The 19,618-nt window shown below is 35.9% G+C and overlaps 1 protein-coding gene across 3 annotated transcripts in view; it reads left to right on the top strand.

Moving 5' to 3' along the window:
- Positions 1–19,618, top strand: part of Ralgps2 (Ral GEF with PH domain and SH3 binding motif 2) — a 153,280-nt gene that overhangs the window by 3,477 nt on the left and 130,185 nt on the right. The gene's annotated exons all lie outside the window — the stretch shown is intronic.

The raw sequence follows: 19,618 nt of genomic DNA, 5'->3' as shown, positions 1-19,618 counted from the left end.
ATTACTGCCAGTCTGCTTTTCCAGAACCTTAACCCACACTGGTAATTGAAATTTAATTGAGTTTCATTTTGTTTTCTTTTTGTGAGTTAAACTTTAAAACTGTTTATTTTCTCTAAAAGTACTGATTGCTTTTGCTATATAAAATACAGGTAGTTTGGGTTTACCTTTAATGGTCCAGTTTTTGACAATATGTATTAAAATGAATCCTATTCTTTAATAGGAGATTTTTATTGTCTAATGACTGTTTTTGAGATCAAATGGTCACTCTTATCTGTCTACTATCCCTTTTTTGTTGCTGTTAGTTTTTCAAGTTTCAATCAAAAGATAATTCAGATACTTGAAACCCCCTCAGCCTGAGTGAGGTCCTTTGCAAAGGAAAATAAATGCATTGCATTTCCCTATAAATTGTTTCTTTAAATTCCCATTGATTCCTCTTTTGTGAGAGAATGAAGATTGTGATAAATTTTAGTATCTTGGAATTAAGCTGGAATCTTATCTTTTTTTGATGCTTTGTAATGGTATCTTTTTTTGGTTTCTCAAGTTTTATTTAAGAGCTTATACAAAATACTCCAGATAAATGAGGTTTTTTGGGGGGGGTTGTTTTGTTTTGGACAGTACGAGGATTTGAACTCAGGGCTTCTTGCTTGCTAGGCAGGTGCTTTACCACTTGAGTCATGTCTTTCCCTTCTACCCCAGCCCTTTTTTAAAAATTGTTACGCTGAGTGGGGATACACTGTGGTATTTATAAAAGTTTTACCCCAAAACCCTTTTTGCTCTGGTAGCTGGCATGAGCCACCCAACCAGCCCAGATAAATGAGTTTTTATTTTCTAATTTTATTTATTTATTTATGGTACTGGGGTTTGAACTGAAGGCCTACACCTTGAGCCACTCCACCAGCCCTTTTTTGTGAAGAGTTTTTTTGAGATAGGGTCTTATGAAATATTTGACCAGGCTGGCTTTGAACTGCAATTCTCTTGATACCTACCTTGTGGTCACTTAGCTAGGCTTACAGACATGAGCCACTGGCGCCCAGCTTATTTTTTTATTTTTTATGGTGGCGCTAGGGTTTGAGCTCAGGACCTCACATTTGCTAGGCAGGCACTTTTGCAGCTTGAGCCACTCCACCAGCCCCAGATAAATGAGTTTTAATCCTCATCATCCTCCTCTTCATTGTCCTGATTAATCTAGCAGTAATGCAATTACTCTGCTGTTAGCAATTACAGACAACCAATCACATAGGTTATTCTTCAAATATATTTGGGCCAGATATTTAAATACTTTTTGGACAAATACACCTCAGTCACTATAGTTACAGCCTCTTCATGGAGATTATCTTAGAGAAACTGCTTGGATTTGGCAGCATCTGTGATTCCATATTCTACAGGGTGAATTTCAGAACCATCTCTACCCCGCCCCCCCTCTTTGCCACAAGCTTTTTCACAGGTGCCATGATGGCAGCAGATTGATTGTTTTAGTCTGTGAGAGGCTTAAAAGTGGAAACTTTACCTTGAACTTAATTATACCCTTTTATTGTTTTACTTAGTCTTTTTTGTCTTGAACATGTTTTCCTTCTAAGTTTGATTTCCTTTGGTTATGGAAAGGCCTTTTCTGAAAACCCTCCCTAAATAGCATCCCCATCACACTATCTTTCCCCAAAGTACTGCTTTCTCTGACATTAAATTGTATATATTGTATTATATCATAGTTTGTAGTATATGCCTCTAGAAACTTTTGGTATGATTCTTGATTTCTTTAGTCTGCTTTGTTTGTTTTCTGCTTTCCTCTGAATATAGGGTTTATGAGGACTTGGTTTTGTTCACTGCTTTCATACTCACACATAGAAAAGTACCTTAGGTATTTGGAGAGTGAGTGAATTAATTGGTATTAAGTGGTTAAGACCACTGGGTGTTCTTTTTAAAAAATTAATACTTTAATACACTGTACAGTAAAAAAAAAGTTATGAAACTTATCACAAAAAGCTTATTCCCTGCCTCGTCTGTTTGTCATTCCTTCTTCCCCCAGGTACTGCTTTCAGAGTAGCCATTTCTGATACTTAGTTATTTCTTCTGATTCTTCCATATCTTAGCATTTTTTTATTTTCAGTCTTGAATGCATGATTCTACAGTTTTTCACTTTTTCATATTATTAATTGGCTTTATACCATGGAAGATGGGTCTGCTTTAGTATTCTTAATGCCGCCTTAAATTTCCTCTTACTTTTCTTTGCTTTAGTTTGTTGTATCATTGTATTGACTAATCAAAATGTACCTTATTATGACTTTGTAAATATGTTAGTAGTTGAACCTTGCAATATACTATGATTTTCTTGGAGTTAACTTTTTTTCTCTCCTATATTTTTCCTTTGTTTCCTTTTTGTCTCTCATTTTTATCTAAAAACTGTCCAAATACTTTCAAATGCATCAGGTAATTGATCAGGTTTTTTTAAAAATTGGGAAAGTCCTTCTTGAGAGTCTATATTCTTGCTCACATCTACCCTATTGCTCTGCACCTAGGCTCTATGCCTTGAGCTTGTTACTGTCATGCTTCTGAGAATTCTGCCTTTTTCCTGTATTGGAGCCTGTGCTGTCTGGATCCATGTTGTCCTCTTTTTCAGTTTACTCTCTTGTATTGGTGAGTTGCATCTTTTGGTAACTTAAAGAGTGTATGGCAAGGAAAACTGAGTTGTTATATTGCCGAAAATATTTTTCTTCTACCCTGACACTTTGTTAATAACCTGTCTGGGCTAGATACAGAATTTCAAGGTAAAAATAATTTTTTTCTTAAAGTATGAGGGATTGCTTTATAATTTTTTAGCTTCAAGTGGTTATGAAGAGTCTTAATGTCATTCATAGTCATCATTCTTTGTAACTTTTTTCTTTGTTCCCATTTGCTTTAGTAGTGGAGTTACTATAGAAATGAGAGACAAGGCAGAATATATAGAGACAGGATGGTGTTATAGAGTGTTCCTATTTACCTTGGTGTATGGGAATCAGGGTCATAAGCTGAGAGTAAGGAAGAATGGGAATATGGAATGGAGGTTTGAGCGACAAGAAAATATGACAGTCATTTATCAGAGAGTGAAAAGGGGAATAGAATGGAGTGTGATTGCCAGACAGCACAACAGGTTGACCTGAGAGAGGTCATTCTGAATTTCATGTTTCTGACTTTAATAGGAATACCTCTAAATTTCATGAAGTATTCTGTCTATTGACTTTTAATATGTTACTTACGATAACTTAAGGCTTTTTTTTTTTTTTAACTTAAGGCTTTTTTGATAGCGTTTTTAAATATATAAGTGTTGAGGTCATCACAACATTTCTGGGCAGCTCTTTGGAACTGTGCTGCCACCTTCTCGTTGCTACTGATCTGCTTTCTCTTCTGTTATCTCCTCTTCATGTTAACTAGATCAGCCTGTTCTACCAATGATAAAGCTCAAAAATAGACAAGAAAAGACCACTCCAGAGAAGTCCTTTAATGGGCCTAATTTTACAACACAGGAGGGTTGTAAAACCCTCCTAGCTGACTTGAGCCATTCACCCTGCTTACATAGCCAGAAAGTATTGCAAGAGTATTTGCACCAATCATGGCACAGTTCTTCATACAAAAAAAATCATAGGCTTTTCACTGGGCCACCTGGGAAAGTGCTCTCCCGTGGCCTTGGGTGAAATTGGTTGCTAGAGTTCACTGAGGCTTGTGATGGCATTCAGTCCTGCACAAGCTGCTTGAAACATTTGTGGCTAGAATAGTGTCTTCTGGAGCTGGAGTTGTGCTTCTGCAGCAAGCAGCTGTAGTCTCAGTGTAGTGTCCTCAAGATGTCTGAAGTGTTCAGAGCAGCTGGGCTGTCAAGTAGGGCTATTCAAGTTCTCTGCGCAAGACAACTGGGCACTAGGGAAGAGTTTAACAACTGTCCATTGGGGAGTCAAATCACCTGGCTTTCAACATCTTAGCTTATTTAAAGGAATAATAAACATTAAAAGGGATGTTTACAATAAAGGACTATTAGTAACCTTTGCAGTATTTAACAGTGTTCTTCTCTAGCTGAATACCTCTGGAGATAGTTGGGTCATTTTGCCTGTCTTCTGTAGACTCAGTAGAAATCAATATATACATCAATCAAAACATGTATATTTGAAGGAAACATAGGGGTAAATCTTCATGACTTTGGAATAGGCAAAGATATGACACCAAAAACAAGAACAACACGATAAATTGGACTTCATCAAAGCTAAAAAAAAAACTTTGTGCTTGAAGACAGCTGACAGAATAGGAAAAAAATATTTACAATATTACATTTGATAGGCATATTCAGAATACATGAAAACATTTAGTAATAAAGATAACCTAGTTTAAAAGGGGGCAAAGGATCTGAATAGGCATTTCTCCAGAGAAGACAAATAGTCAATATGCATATGAAAATTTGCTTGACACTGTTAATAGGGAAATAAAATCAAACCCACAATGAGATATCATGTTAAAACACTAGGATGGCTCAAATAAAAAAAGTTAGGCAATAATAAGGCAAGGATGTTGAGAAATTGAAACCCTCATGCATTGGTGGGAATGTAAATGATGCAACTCATTGGAATATGACCTGGCACCTCTTCAGATGATCAAAGTTACCATATGACCCAACAGTTCCTGTCCTAGATACGTAACCAAGAGAAATGAAAACATGTACCTATAAAAATTCATACTTCATTGTTTTTAGTAGCATTATTCATAATAGGCAAAAGATGGAAACAACCCAAATTGCCATCAACTGATGACATACCTGTGCAGTGAAGTATTACTCACCATAGAAAAGGATAAAATACTGATTCATGATATGGATGAGACTTGAAAACATTGTGTTGGATGAAAGAAGCCAATTACATAAGACCATGTATCATATGATTATATGTATGCAAAATGTCCAGAATAGAGAGACCTATTATAGAGGCAGGAAGCAGATAACTAGTAGTGTAGGGCTGGAGTAGAAGTATTGGGATAATGGCTAAAGGATGGGATTCTTCTTTGAGATAATGAAATGTTCTAAAATTAACTGTGGTGATAGCTGTACACATCTGTGAATATGCTATAAATCATTGAGTTGTACATTTTCAGTGGTCAAATTGTGTGATATGTGAACAAGATCTTACAAAATTAAAAAAAGAAAATGGGAATAATCAACAGATGCTCAAGTCCCTTGTATAAGATGGTATAGTGTTTTTGTATAACCTATTATACATCCTCCTGTATACTTATGTCATCTGTAGATTACTTATATGCATAATACAATGTAGATGCTATGTAAACACAAACAATGCAGTATTTTTGGGGAAAATGAGAAGGAAAAATTTGTACATGTTGAGTACAGATACAAACCTCACAGACCTGAGTATACAAGCAAGACCTGAGGGGAACGGTGCTCAGATAGTGAGTGCTGGAGAGACCAAGGATCTGTGAGATGGTGCGCGATTACAGCAGGATATGCCAACAAATCAGTTCGTTTGCTTGGATTTAGCATGTGCTCTGTGTGCAGCAAATTCATACTTTGCTGTTTGGAACTTGGTAGATTTTTTTCCAAATATTTTCAATCCATGGTTAATTGAATCCACAGATGCAGCATCTGCAAGTATGGAGGGTTGATTGTGTAACAAGACCTTGGTTTTGTAAAATGTGTGATAATGAAAATGTTAATAGTAGTTGTCTGTGTGATGGGATAGCAGATACTTTAATATCTTTTTGGTTGTTTGATCTTTTTTGTTAAAAACAATTAAAAATTGAGAGAGTAAAAGTAAATTTTGAAACTTCAGAACACCAGGCATGGCTGGATGCCAGTGGCTCATGCATGTAATCGTACTTACTCAGGAGGCAGAGATCAGGAGGATCATGTTCAAACCAGCCTGGGCAAATAGTTCGTGATACACTATCTTGAAAAAAAAAACTGTCACCAAAAGGGCTAGTGTAGTTGTTCAAGGTGTAGGCCCTGAGTTCAAACCTCAGTACAGCAAAAGAAAAAAAGAAAAAAAAAAAAAGACATACTACAGAGCCTTAATGACCAAAATAGCATACTGGCAAAACAAACAAACAAAAAAACCCCAAAACACATGCAGACACATGTAGTTTGATGTAATTCCATTTGTCTGTTTTTTCTTTTGCTGCTTGTCCCTGTGGGGTTATAGTAAAAATTAGTGCTTATACCAGTGTCTTGTAGTGCTTCCTCTATTAGTCTCAAAGTTTAGGACTTATATTTAGGCACTTGATCTATTTTGAGTTGAATTTTATAGAGTGAGAATGGTCAAATTTAAGTCTTCTACATATAGGTACCCAGTTTTCCCTGTACTGTCTATTGAACAGACTCTCCTTTCTCTAGTGTGTGTTTTTTGCACCTTGGTTGAAAATCATTTGACTATAGATGGGTGGGTTTATTTCTGGGATCTTGTTCTGTTCCATTGGTCTGCATGTGTTCTTATGCCAGTATGCTTTGTAGTATGTCTTGAAGCCACATATTGTGATGCCTCCAGCACTGTTCTTTTTCACTCAGGATTGCTTTTGCTGCGCAGGGTCTTTTGTGTATCCACATGAATTTTAGGATTTTTTGTTTTCCTAAGTCTGTGCAGAATGTCTTTGGAATTTTAATGGGGATTGTATTGAATCTGTAAATCTGGATAGTAAGAACATTTTCATGGTATTAACTCTTCCAATCCATGAGCATGGGAGGTCTTTCTGGTGTCACCTTTAATTTCATCATTTTATAATTTTCATTGTAGAAATCTCTGACTTCTTTGTATATGTTTATTCCTAGTTTTTTTTTTCTGTTCTGGATTTGAACTCAGGACTTTGCCCTTGCCAGGCAAGTGTTCTATAACTTGAGCCACACCACCATTCTATTATTTTATATTTTGTAGCTGTTGTAAATGAGATTGCCTTCATGATTTCATTATCCACAATCAGTGTTGTTGTTGTATAAAAATGCTACTGATTTTTGTATTCTGCACTATTAACAAACTGAATTTGTTATTTGGTTGTGGTATTCTTTTGGTGGTGTGCTTAGGAGTTTTTTTGTTTTGTTTTTATGTAGTGCTGGGAATTGAACCCATGGTCTCGTGCGTACTTTATGTATGCACTCTTCTACTGAACTATATCCCAAGCCCAAGACCTATTTATTTATTTATTTATTTAGGTGATACTGGGGGTTGAACTCAGGGTCTTGCACTTGCTAGGGTAGGTACTCATGCTACCATTTGAGCCACACGTCCAGCCTGGGGATTTTCTTCATACAGTATATCATCTGCAAATAGAGATAATTTGACTTCCTCCTTTTCTATTTGTGTGCCCTTTTTTTCTTCTGCTTAATTGCTGTGCCTAAAACTTCTAGTACTGTACTGAATAAGAGTGGTGATCATGAACCACCTTGTGTTGTTCCAATACACAAGCTTTAACCCATTCAGTATGATGTTGGCTAGTGTCATTAGTAAAAACAATTTCCTATGTCAAAATATGCAACTGATTTACATCCTTACCCCAGCTCCTTTTTTAGTAAAATGGGTACCTTCTATAGGATCATTGTAAGGCTGAATTACCGTGTGAATAAAGTGTTTAGCTGAGTGAATTCTTCACTCTTATCTTTCAGGATTTTGTGTAATTACAGCATAGCTTCCCTCATTTCTAGGGTACTCTAGATTTCTAGGGTCTCTGGATCTCTTCTAGTTCTGATTTAGATTTGTAGGAGTTGACTAGCACTTTTCTGGCCTTCTAGAATTAGCTTACCTGATACATTTGTATATTTTCTGTTGCACTTCTGCTTGTGTACCATAACCTTTATAGACAGTTTAGGGGTTTGTAGGTGGGTGATTAGTATATATTTCAGGTTTGATTGATAGAACTTTTATTCTGCAAGTTGTCATTAAGGTAAGCTCTGCTATTTTTCTCTTACAGCTTTGATTTGCTGATATATCTTTATAGGTTTGTGTGGTTTCTGTCTGATTATCTCTAAACTAGGGGGAGTAAGTCTATAAAAGAAACATTTTGAGGATAAGTAATTCTGCTTTTAACTTCTTTTAAGTCAGTAGCATTTTTCAGTGTTTTCTGTGAACATAGTACTTGAGAATGTTATCATTGATCATTGTTCACATCTTGGTGAAAGTCAAAATCTTATATGTGACACATGGTTAATAACATCAGGCAATGTATAAGATCATTAGCATTTCACAGGAGAGTAGCCTCAAAGAGGAAAGGAAGAATCTTTAAGGCTTGTGTTTCATTCATGTGGAAAGAACATACTAAATATTGGGAAACAGATGACTGAAGATATGGCAACAGGATTAGGCTTTAGATTGAAGTATTTACCATTGACAGGGTAGAAAATGTAGTTTTGTTTGATAGGTAGGACTAGATTATTTCAGCCCTTGGAAATAAAGCAGAGCATATTAGCATTGAAATAATAGTACATACTGCTGACCACTGACTTTCAGCTTCTTGCTCTATTTCCTTTTTTCTCAAGGCTTAAGAGAATTTGTGATTAAAGACTGTATAGAATGTAGCATTAATAATTTTTATGTTGGTTTTTTTTCTATTTCTATTACTTCGTCAAATTCAAAGCCTTCCTACTGCCATTAAAAGAGCCAGACGGTAGAGACAGGAACTTGTCTGCAAAGGTTTATTTATTTACTTTTTTTTTTTTTTTTTTTCCAGTACAGGGCCTAACACATGCTAGGTAAGTGTTCTACCAACTGAGCTAAGTCCCTAGCCCCTGCTAGAGGTTTTTAAAAATACCTATTTGGAAGTTTGAACTTGAAGCAACTAGCAATACTATTGAAGCCTTCTTTGCTGTACTTGTTTATTCAAGCAGTGTGAATTGGCTGTAGCATTGAAGTCAACAAATCAAGCTCTCTTATCTGTAGCAGTCCAATGTAGCCTAACAGATAGAGCTACAGGAGAGAACAGGGAATGATACTACTCCTGTCGCTTGGTTAGAACTACAAATGAGAGACAACAGTAGGTTTTTGTCCTGTTAGTCATAGTACCTTTGACTCAGCAAGCTGGACTTGTGACTTATGTCTTATGAATGTGATGATGTGGATTTTACGGTAATTTCGGCAATAATCAAAATTTGTATTTATAATTGCTTAGTTATTATAACTAGATAGATTAGAAGTACTAACCCCCCAGATCAGTGGTAATTTGTCTGACTCAGTGTCCTGGACATGTCATTGGTAATTCTGGCCTACCCTCAGTTCCTTTGAAGGAAGTCTACTTTTGCCACACTATAATTGGAAAGCAACAGACCTCAGTATCTGTTTTGTACTGTATTACAACAGATTGGTCCAACAGTAGGCATTTGACCCAAGGGCCACTAACCCAAAAGCCTTCTAACAATTTAGCATAGTCTGGTTAAGAAGATCATAACCAGTTATAGGAAACATAGTTAATTTGCCATTAAGTCATGGCAGCTAGAGGTAGAAAGGTGTTTTGTTGTATGGTCCCATAAAAATAGTTTAAGAGAGTGGAAAGGAGGTGTAAGAAGAAGGTGTGAGTTATGGAATTGCTAAAGGAGATGAGGAAGCCATTTGGTAACTAGCAAGGAGTAGGTCATATGTGCCTAGACAAGTACAAAATTTTGAGAGGAACCATGTTGTCTGGGAGAGAGACAGAGGAACAACATCATGATTTCTGGTTTTGTAGATACTGTTCTTTACTACTAGTTTGGCACCTATTCTTCTGGAGACCACATTCAGTTTTTTCCCTGGAGAGATTGATTCAGCTTTAGTGTCAGACTTTGGGCATTACAATTCTGGCTCTATCTTTTGCCAGCTGTGTGACAGTGGGCAAGAGAAGTTTTACCTCTATCACATCTCTCATCTGTAAAATGAACATTGTAGCAATATCTTACTTCATCTAGGTGAGGTGAGAATTGAGAACAACACATGCAAAGCTTTTAGAACAGTGCTGTTCACATAATGTGGAATAAATAGCAACATTAATCTATATAAAATGTTGAGTTGATTTGAATTGTTTTTTGCAACTCTAAGTTTTTTTGTTCTTTGGTTTTTTTGGGTACTACAGGGCCTCATGCTTGCTAGGTGGTACATGACTCACTGTACCATTTGAGTCATGTCCCCAGCATTTTTTGCTTTAGTTTTTGAGATATGGTCTCACCTTATGCCTGTGCCAGCCTGGTCTGCAATACTCCTTTACACTTCTTGTGTAGTTGGGATGACAGGTGTGTGCTATCATGCCCAGCTTTTGCTGATTGAGATGGGATCATGCAAACACTTTGCCCAAGCTGGCCTCAAACGATGATCCTCCTGTTCTCTGCCTCCTGAGGAGCTAGGATTACAAGATTGAACCACAGTGCTTAGCTAACAGATTCTTAGCTAGGGTTAATCTGCTTGCAGATTCATTTAGACCAATAAAACATTAACAGTGTGGGCTGGTAAGCAAAATAATATATAAGGCATTTAAAAATATTCTTTATAGTATACATAATAGCATTTGATATTGATTGATTGATCATACTGGTTTGTACTGAGTTCTTATACTTGAGCCAAGCCCCAGCCCTTTTGTATTTTGTTTTTGAGGTAAGGTCTCCCATACTTTACCTGGACTGGCCTCAGCCTCAAAATCCTTCTGCCTGTTTCCAGCTAGCTGGGATTACAGGCATGGAGCACTTTGTTCAGGTGAGTACTTGCTTTTATTTGTTGAGCACTTAGCAGATGGTTGGTTGTGTTCTAAGCATTTTATTTGTTTTAATTCATTGGATATTTGTGATAACCTGCTGAAGTAAGTACTGGTCATCTTCATTTTGAAGATGCAGAAACTGAGGCACAGGGAGACTAATCAACTTGCCCAAGGATATAATATGTAAGCAGCAGAAATAGGATTTGAGCCCAGGTAGTTTAGTTCTGGAGTTTCAGTTCTTAAATGTCTAATTCCTTATCTGTTCTTATTTACCTCCTTAAATGAAACTGGAAAAGTCTTTGTTACTATTATTTCTTCTGTACTTTCTAATGCTTGCTTTTCTCCTATTTGGACAAAGAAGAAACATACCTCAGGTACAGAAGCTTAGATGGGCAAGGTATGATACTATGTAGTATACTATGATAGGTTCTTATACTGTACATGATGTTGTACATGTACATAATATCACTTGAAGGAAGACTGGTAAGTTAAAGGATATATTCTGTAAACCCTAACTAATCCTATAAAACAGTCAAAACAAGTTATAGCTAATAAGCTAACAAAGGATGTGAAGTGGAATCAGAAAATACACTCATTAATTCAAAAGAAGGCATAAAAAGAAAATAGAGAACATTGGACCAGTATAAAATAAATAGATAATAAACTTAAAACTAACCATATCAATAATCATATTCAACATAAAGAGTCTAAACACATCAGTTAGAAGGCAGAGATTGTCAGGTTGGATTAAAAAAAACCCAAAAACAAGACCCAACTTTCTATTATCTGTATGAAACATACTATAAATATAAAGACACATAGTCCAAAGACTTGGACTGGGCCGACAGTCATTAAAAGAAAGGTGGTATAGTTATATTAGCATCAGGCAGTGTACACTGCAGAGAAAGCTGTTTCTAGGGAATAAAGGATATCTTTTACCCAGTGACAAAGAGGTCAATCAACAGAACATGACAGTTCTAAACATTTGGGCCCCCTAATAACAGAACTTAAAATACACAAAACCATCAAATAGAACCATCAAATCTACACTTTTAGCTGGAGATTTCAGTACTCTCCTCTCAATAAATGATAGAACAGGCAAAGAGAAAACCACAGGGATATAGTAGACTTAAACAATACTATCAATCAGTTCAAACTAATGATTCCAGAATCTCCACCCAATGACAACAGAATATTGCTCTTAATTCTTCTCAGGTTCACACAGAATATTTGCCATGACTGACCAGACTTTGGTCCACAGAGTATGTTCTCTGATCACAGTGGAAACACATTTGAAATTATTAACAAAAATGTTGTGTTTCTAAATAACTTACGGTTCCAGAAAGAGATCCAAAGGGGAATTGGAAAGTATTTTCAACTGAATGAAAATGAAAATGCATCAGAATTTGTGGATGCCATTTACATAGTACTTAAAGGAAAAATTTATAGCTCTGAATGCCTATATTAGAAATACAGAAAGATTTCAAATTAGTCACTTTCACTTCCATTTAAGATAGTGAAAGCAGATTAAACTAAAAAAATTGTGAGAAAGAAAATAATAAAGGTAAATATTAAAGTTATTATTTTTCTCTTTGTTTATTAGACAAAATCAGTGAAGCCAAAAACTTGAGTTTTTGAAGTAGAAGATGAATAAAATTGATAATGTAGACTGTTGCTGTCAGGAATGATGGGGATGACATCCCTGCAGAGGCTACATTAATAAAAGAATACTAAGGAAATGTTATGAATACCTGAATGCTTATAAATTTGCAATAGATTAAATGAAATACATTTTTTGAAAGACACATATTACAGCACTTCATTTGAAAAGAAATAGACAATCTGAATAAACCAGTGTTTGTTAAAGAAATTGAGTTTGTGATTTGGTGATTTAAATATTATCCCAAAACAGCAACAACAACAAAAAACACTTCAGGCTCAGGTGACTTCACAAGTAAATTCTCCTAACTGTTTAAGGAAGAAAAAAATGCCAATTCTATAAAAAAAAGAATTCCAGAAAATTGCAGAGGAGAGAATACTTCCTAATATATTTTGTTAGGCTAGCCTTATGCTAATACTCAAACTAAACAAAGATTTTAGGAGAAAAGATTACACAGAAATAATTCACATGAACAAAGATGCAAAAATTCTAAACATGTTGTAACAAATTTATTGCAGCTTATTATAAAGGTAATACATCATAACTAAGTGAAGTTTACTTCAGAATGGTAAGGTTAATCTTAACATTTAAAAACAGTCATTTGGGTTCACTTTATTAACCAACTTAAAACAACAACAAAACTACCACACAGTCATTTTAGTACATGGAACAAACAGCTGACAATTTATCATTCCAGACAGTAACTGAGCAAAATAGGATTAGAAAGGAGTTTCTTCAGCCCAATAAAGGGCATGTCTAAAAGTCTAAAATCTAGATAAGATTATGTTTAATGGTGGAAGATGGAATTCATCTCCCTGAGACCAGGAATAAGACAGGGATGTCTACTGTCACTACTATTGTTCCTCAACCTAATAGAGGTTGTAGCCAGTAGTCAAGCAAGAGATTGAAATAGAAGGTATCCAGGTTGGAAAGAAGTAAAAAGTGTAGAAAATCTGATGGAAATCTACAAAATCTCTAGAACTTAATAAGTGACTTGAGTAAAGGTGGAGTTTACATAGTAGTTAATATGTAAGCATCAGTTACATTTCTTTAGCAATAACAGCTTCAATTAAATTGAAATTAATAAAATCAATACCGTTAATATTAGCAATATGAAGTACTCAGAATGATACAGCATTGCAGAAGGAAATCAAAGATTTTAATAAATGGGGAAGTGTTCCTTATTCAGGGGCCAGTGTGGGCTAAGGTGATAGTTATCCCCAAATTTATCTGCTTATTCAATGTAATTGCAATCAAAATTCTAGAAGGCTTTTTTTTTTCTTTTGGTACAAGTTAAGCTGATTCTAACTGGAATAGCCAAAATAGCTTTGAGAAAGAACAGAGTTGGAGGGTTATTACTGTCTGATGACACAGTTTATTTTATGAGCTAAAGTTACCAAAATAGCATTGTATTGGTGTAAAAATGGGAAAATAGATTAATAGAACAGAATCTGTAAATAGGCCAATACATATGGACAACTGAATTTTGACAAGGTACAAAGACAATTCAATGAAGAAAAGGTAGTCCTTTAGATAATGGCAGCACAATTGAATGTTCATATGCAAGTAAATGAGGTTAATGTATGTCTTATACCGTATTCAAACATAAACTCAAAATGAATTGTAGACCTAAAGGCCAAACTTCTAAAACTTTCAGACAAGAGATAATTTCTTTTAAAATTTTCTTGGATCAGACAAAGGGCTTTTTAGGTTTGACACCAAAAGCATGATCAATAAAACATGCTAAAATAATTATCAAATTAAAAGCGTGTGCTCTGTAAGAGATAATGTTAAATGAATGAAGAGACAGGCTGCAGAATGGGAGAAAATTTTTGCAAATTAAATACCTGATGAAGGACTTATATCTAGAATACATAAAGAACACTCAAAACTCTGTGTGTGTGTGTGTGTGTGTGTGTGTTGTGTGTTGTGTGTGTTTTTTAACTGGAGTTTGAATTCACGGCCCACACCTTGAGCCACTCCACCAGCCCTTTTTCATGAAGGGTTTCTTCGAGATAAGGACCTTGAGAACTGTTTGCCCAGGCTGGCTTCAAACTGCGATCACCTGATCTTTGCCTCCTGAGTAGCTAGGATTACAGGTGTGAGTCACCAGCACCCAGCTTATAATTTTTTTAACTGTCCAAAGGATTTGATAGATATTTTACCAAAGAAGATATATATTAAGTACATGAATAGATGCTTAGTTTTTATATTCTAATATTATTAGTCACTACAAAAATGTAAATTAAAATCAGAGTGAGCTACTACGACGTACCCAAAAAGACCAGCCGTCCCAAATGTTGGCAAGGGTGTGAAAGAACTGCAGTTCTAACCCTTTGTTGTGGGGCTTATAAAATGGTACAGCCTCTTTAGAAGACAGTTTGGTTGTTTTACAAAGTGTTATAACTATTTCATTTGTAGGTATTTGCTGAAGAGAAAGACTTGAACACTAATGTTCACAGAAACCTTATTTATAATAGCCCAAATGCCCATGAACAGGTGAATGGATAAGCAAATTGTGATAGTCCATAGGACTTAGAAATAGAGAGGCGTGAGCTGTTGATAGATAAAGCAACAGAGATGAATCTCAGCCATGCTAGGTATAAGAAGCCAGGCGCTTTAGCTGTGTATATTCAGTATATTTATTGAAGAGATTTTTTTTCCCATGGGTGCATACTATATATTTTGAACATGTGCAGTTTATTACATGTCATTTGTGTATAAATCTGTTTTAAAAAGTTTAAGAAATGATACAGTAAAGATGCTACTGTATATATGAAATAAGATTATTTTTAAAATGTATAATATGCATTATTATGATACTTTCCATATAATCACTGCAAATACAAAGTAGAAAAAGTTGAATGAAGGGTTGTTCTTAGAAGTAATTAAGAAATAAGATTCATTTGGAGCACTGGCTTTCAACCTAGAGGACATTTGACTTTTACAACCATCACCAGCATCTGGCAGATGGAGGTCCGAAGTACTGCCAAACAGCATGCAGTGTACAGCAAACTCCTCAACAAAGATTAACCAGTCCAAAATGTCAGTAGTGCCAAGATGCAAACCTGGGTTAGAGCATCTGAAGTCCATTTAGCTGCTGCTCTTTTGATTCCTGTTATTATACAGTCCTGTGTCAGGTATGTTATGGGTGAAACAAATTGCTAAACAAAAGTATTCAAGAAAATTGTGTCTTAGGTCTTAGAGAATGTGGATGATGTGTTTATAAGACTCTTTGATTCATGAAATAATTATTTTCATATAGGGAGTTCTGTTTGGATATGTTGCAGCATTTGTTTTCATATCATGTGAAAGAAATGTTTAAACATTACCACTGCTATACACATAATTCCCCAACCTGTCTAATAGAAGCCATCCATAGAGTTTAACTTTAATTGATGAATTAATATTTAGCTTTTGTTTTTGAAATAGTGACTGTTTGAAGTTGAAATTGTTTCAGTCTGATTAATTTAAAAAGCCTATCTTTAGGGCCAGGTGTGGTGGTACATGCCTGTAATCCCAGCTGCTTGAGAAGCAGAGATAGGAGGATCAAAGTTTGAGGCTAGTCCACGCAAAAATTAGTAAGACCCTATCTCAAAAAACAGCCTGGGTGTGGTGGTTCACAGCTGTAATCGCAGCTTCTTGGGAAGGCAGAGGTAGGGAGGTTTGTGGTCTAAGGCTAAAATCATGAGACCCTATCTGGAATAAACTAAAAATAAAAAGGGCTGGGGGTGTAGCTCAAGTGGTAGAGTGCTTGAGGCCCTCAGTTCAAACTTAATTAGTCAAAAAAAAAAAAAAAAAACAAAAACAAAAATACACCAAAAGTCAACCTAGTTTATGCAGAGGCCAAGACCCTAGTTCTCAGGTGAGAAACTTCAGCAATTTTATGTGGTGACACTTAGATCTTAATAGTTTATTCTTTCTCTATTTTCTTTTTTTAATTTAAATTTATTTTAACTGGTATATAAAAATGAAAAATTGTACATGTTTGTGGGGTACCACGTGATATTCTGATGTGTGAATACATTGTATAATGTTTAAATCTGGTTGTGCATCTCTGTCTCAAACATTTGTCATTTCTTAAATACACAGTGCATTATCATCTTTTTCCATTTGAAAAGAACCTTAAGCACAGAGAAGGTAGATTTGAGGGGAAGAATAGGGAACGGCACTGATTTGGATTGGGTTGAAAACATTGGCCCTACAGGTGTTGTTTGTAAGGAGTGATATTTTTCCAAGTAGAGTAATACTTGGAATTTTGTGAATTGATTAGAATCTAAGGTACAGCTGGCTGCTACTGCAGACTTTTCTGTAGCTGCTGTGGAAGGCAAGATTTGGTTCACGTGTAGAGTATAGCATATTTGTGCATATTTTGAAGAAGCGTCTGCCTGTTTATGTTTCAGAACAGAGGTTGGCAGACTTCCTGTAAAGGCTTAGAGGGTAAATTTTCTAAGCTTTGTAGGCCATACAGTCTGTGCTGCAGCTATTCACTTCTGGCTTTGTAGGGTGAAAGCAACCACAAACAAGGCACACACATGGATGGGTGTGGCCGTGATCCAGTAAAACTTTATGTACAAAAAGGAGGCTAGATTTAGTTTGTCAACCCCTGCTTTAGGTCATCAGCATTTCCTGTTTGGGACATTTGGTATTTTCTGGTTAGTTTTCACAGTTGCAAATGGAGGAAAAGGATACCCTTTCACTTGTAGCTGTGTGCTGCATTTAATGGCTTTTACTGATGGTGGTATGGATTAACTGAATGACCTGAACTTTAAATGAGCAGTAGAATGATAAAGCAGCCTTAAGCTCCGTTCTCTCTCACAATAGGCGGGATAGTCAACAAATTCTGGTAAATTTACCTTTAAAAAAATTCTCTGGAATTAAGGTTTTACCTAATCACTTGGTTGGAGTAAAGCAATAATCTGATAGCTTTCTCCTAAGTTTCCCTCTCTTACCTATGTAATGTTGCCTAAGCTATCTTTCTAAAATAAAAGTATTGTGGCATACTTCTCTCCTTTTCTATACAGGGATTCCTAGTCACCCAGAATGGTGCTTGTTATTCCTGAGTCCCTTTAGAAAATCATTTGATAGCTATGGGCCCAGGGAAAGGAGAGTTTTTCAGATATGTGCTCATGTATGTAATTCTTGTACTCCTGGAGAGTTGGGCTGCTCATAGCCCTGGAGTGTCACTTATGATCTTTTGGTTAGGAAATCTTGACTCAGAGAACAATGCGCAGTCTTCTTTCTGTGCTGTTAAGTGCTTCCTGAGTCAGCTAAAGGCTACCTTTGCAGTTCACCTTTCATGTGCACATGCATACCTTTGTGGGTTTTCTGCAAAGAACTGACCAACATTCTCTTGTCATGCCAATTTCTTCCATTCTTAGGGCTTTGCAAACAGTATTTCCTTTTGCCAGTGTTATCCTTAACCATAAATGTCTCTTCTATCTGCTCAATTTCTACTTGTTAACACTAATCTCAGATAGGAGATTCTCTGTGAATATATTCTTCACATCTCCTTGGCAGACAATTATGAAGGAATTCAAGCAAATGAGACATGTAAGGGGAGGAAGAGGGAAGGATTGAAGAGGAAGTTTCTAGGAGTAATTCCTTGATCTTCTAGAGAGAACTCCTTCTTAACTTCTCTGGGCCTCAGTTTCCTAAGTTGAGTAGCACAATATTTATCTTAAAGTGCTATTAGAACAAATGAATAGTATTCCAGTCTCTACAGCACCTCAGTATTTATACAGGAAACTACCTTCTGGTCATTGCATGGCCAGGAACTTGTGCAGGAATAAAAGCATCTTTACATACTTTTGTACTGTCATTTCTCAATTAAAATGTACTAGTGGAAAACATGCTGTAAATGTATTAGAAATCTTTTGAAATTCTTCTGCTGAAATTACTCTAAGGTTTGTGTGTCCACAAGTTACTTCGTGAATACAGTCATCCTTGGTGTCTGTAGGGAATTGGTTACCAAAATCTACAGATACTCACTCATGACTCCTGTTTCAAATGGTGTAGTAGCCAAATGAGGTTGCCTACCCCTGTAATCCCACATACTCATACTTGATAGACCGAGATAGGAGGGTTGCAAGTTCAAGGCCAGCCTGGACAACATGTTGAGACCCTGTGCCGAAAAATAAAAATTAATTTAAAAAGTGTCATATTTTCATATAACCTCTTCACATCTTCCTACATACTTTAAATCATCTCTAAATTACTTATAATACCTAATCTGATGTAAATAGTTATACTGTGTCATTTAGCGAGTGATGACAAGAAAACATTTGTATATTTTAAGTTTTTCTTCAAATATTTTTATCTGCAGTTGGATGAATCAGAGAATGTGGAACCCGTAGTTATGTTATTATATGCACTGTTACTTTCAAAGTAAGTGTCTTTAATATTTGAGTACCTGATACTATTTTGCTAGTCAAGTGCTGATAGAATGGATCTCTGGTTCTTACAAATTGACACATAGGTTTCACTGCTCTGTGAGTGACCAGGAGAGGGGATAGCCTATCAAATTCGCAATTGTGCTGAGCACAGATTTGATCCTCGTTTGCCATCTAGTAGGCACAATTTTTAATCTCTACTGTTTCGTGTAGTTTTTTGTTGCCAGTACTATCTTCCTGCTTGCTCAAGGTAATCCCTAGAGACCAAAGAGAAGAAAATTGCAGTAGATCTAGAAGGAGGAATTTTGGGTAAATTAAAGACTAAAATGTAGACTTTGTGGGCAGTCTAAATTCATGAAGTAGATGAGTTTACTTTATAATACTTACGGTGATATGAATAAGTATAAGTTATCTCAGACTTTTAGAATCATTAAATGCCTGTAGGAGTAAAAAGAAAATTATACTTTAATGTTTTATGTGCCATGCTAGTACTCTCAAATTTGGGGATTCTTCAAATCCCTCATATCAAGACTCTGTTGTATTTGAAGTCATTGTGTAGGTATCCATTCGTTCAACCTTATGAATTCAATAGAAATACGTGATACCACCTCAGTCTCTTTCTCTGTGTCTCTGCTTCCTCTTTGATTCCTGCTGAATGAAACTTGTAAGATCCTTGTAATTTAGAAGTCCATTTATAAAGACTTTTTGTTGTTGTTGTTTTTGTCTTGTCTTGGGTACAAGAGAAAGTAAGTGAAGACTTTTCTTTTTCTGTCACAGGCATCACCCTTTCTACCTCTTTCTCCAGATGCAGTTCTTAATGCTTCTCATCTCTTGAATTTAGCTACCTATGTTGTACTTACACTATTGGTAGCCCTCTGCTGAGAAAGGATTTCATCTGTCCCAG

The sequence above is a fragment of the Castor canadensis genome, chromosome 11 (genome assembly GCF_047511655.1).
Source record: "Castor canadensis chromosome 11, mCasCan1.hap1v2, whole genome shotgun sequence".
Taxonomy (NCBI): Eukaryota; Metazoa; Chordata; class Mammalia; order Rodentia; family Castoridae; genus Castor; species Castor canadensis.
Note: the sequence above shows the minus strand (reverse complement) of the source record. Positions and strands in the feature narration are given on the sequence as shown.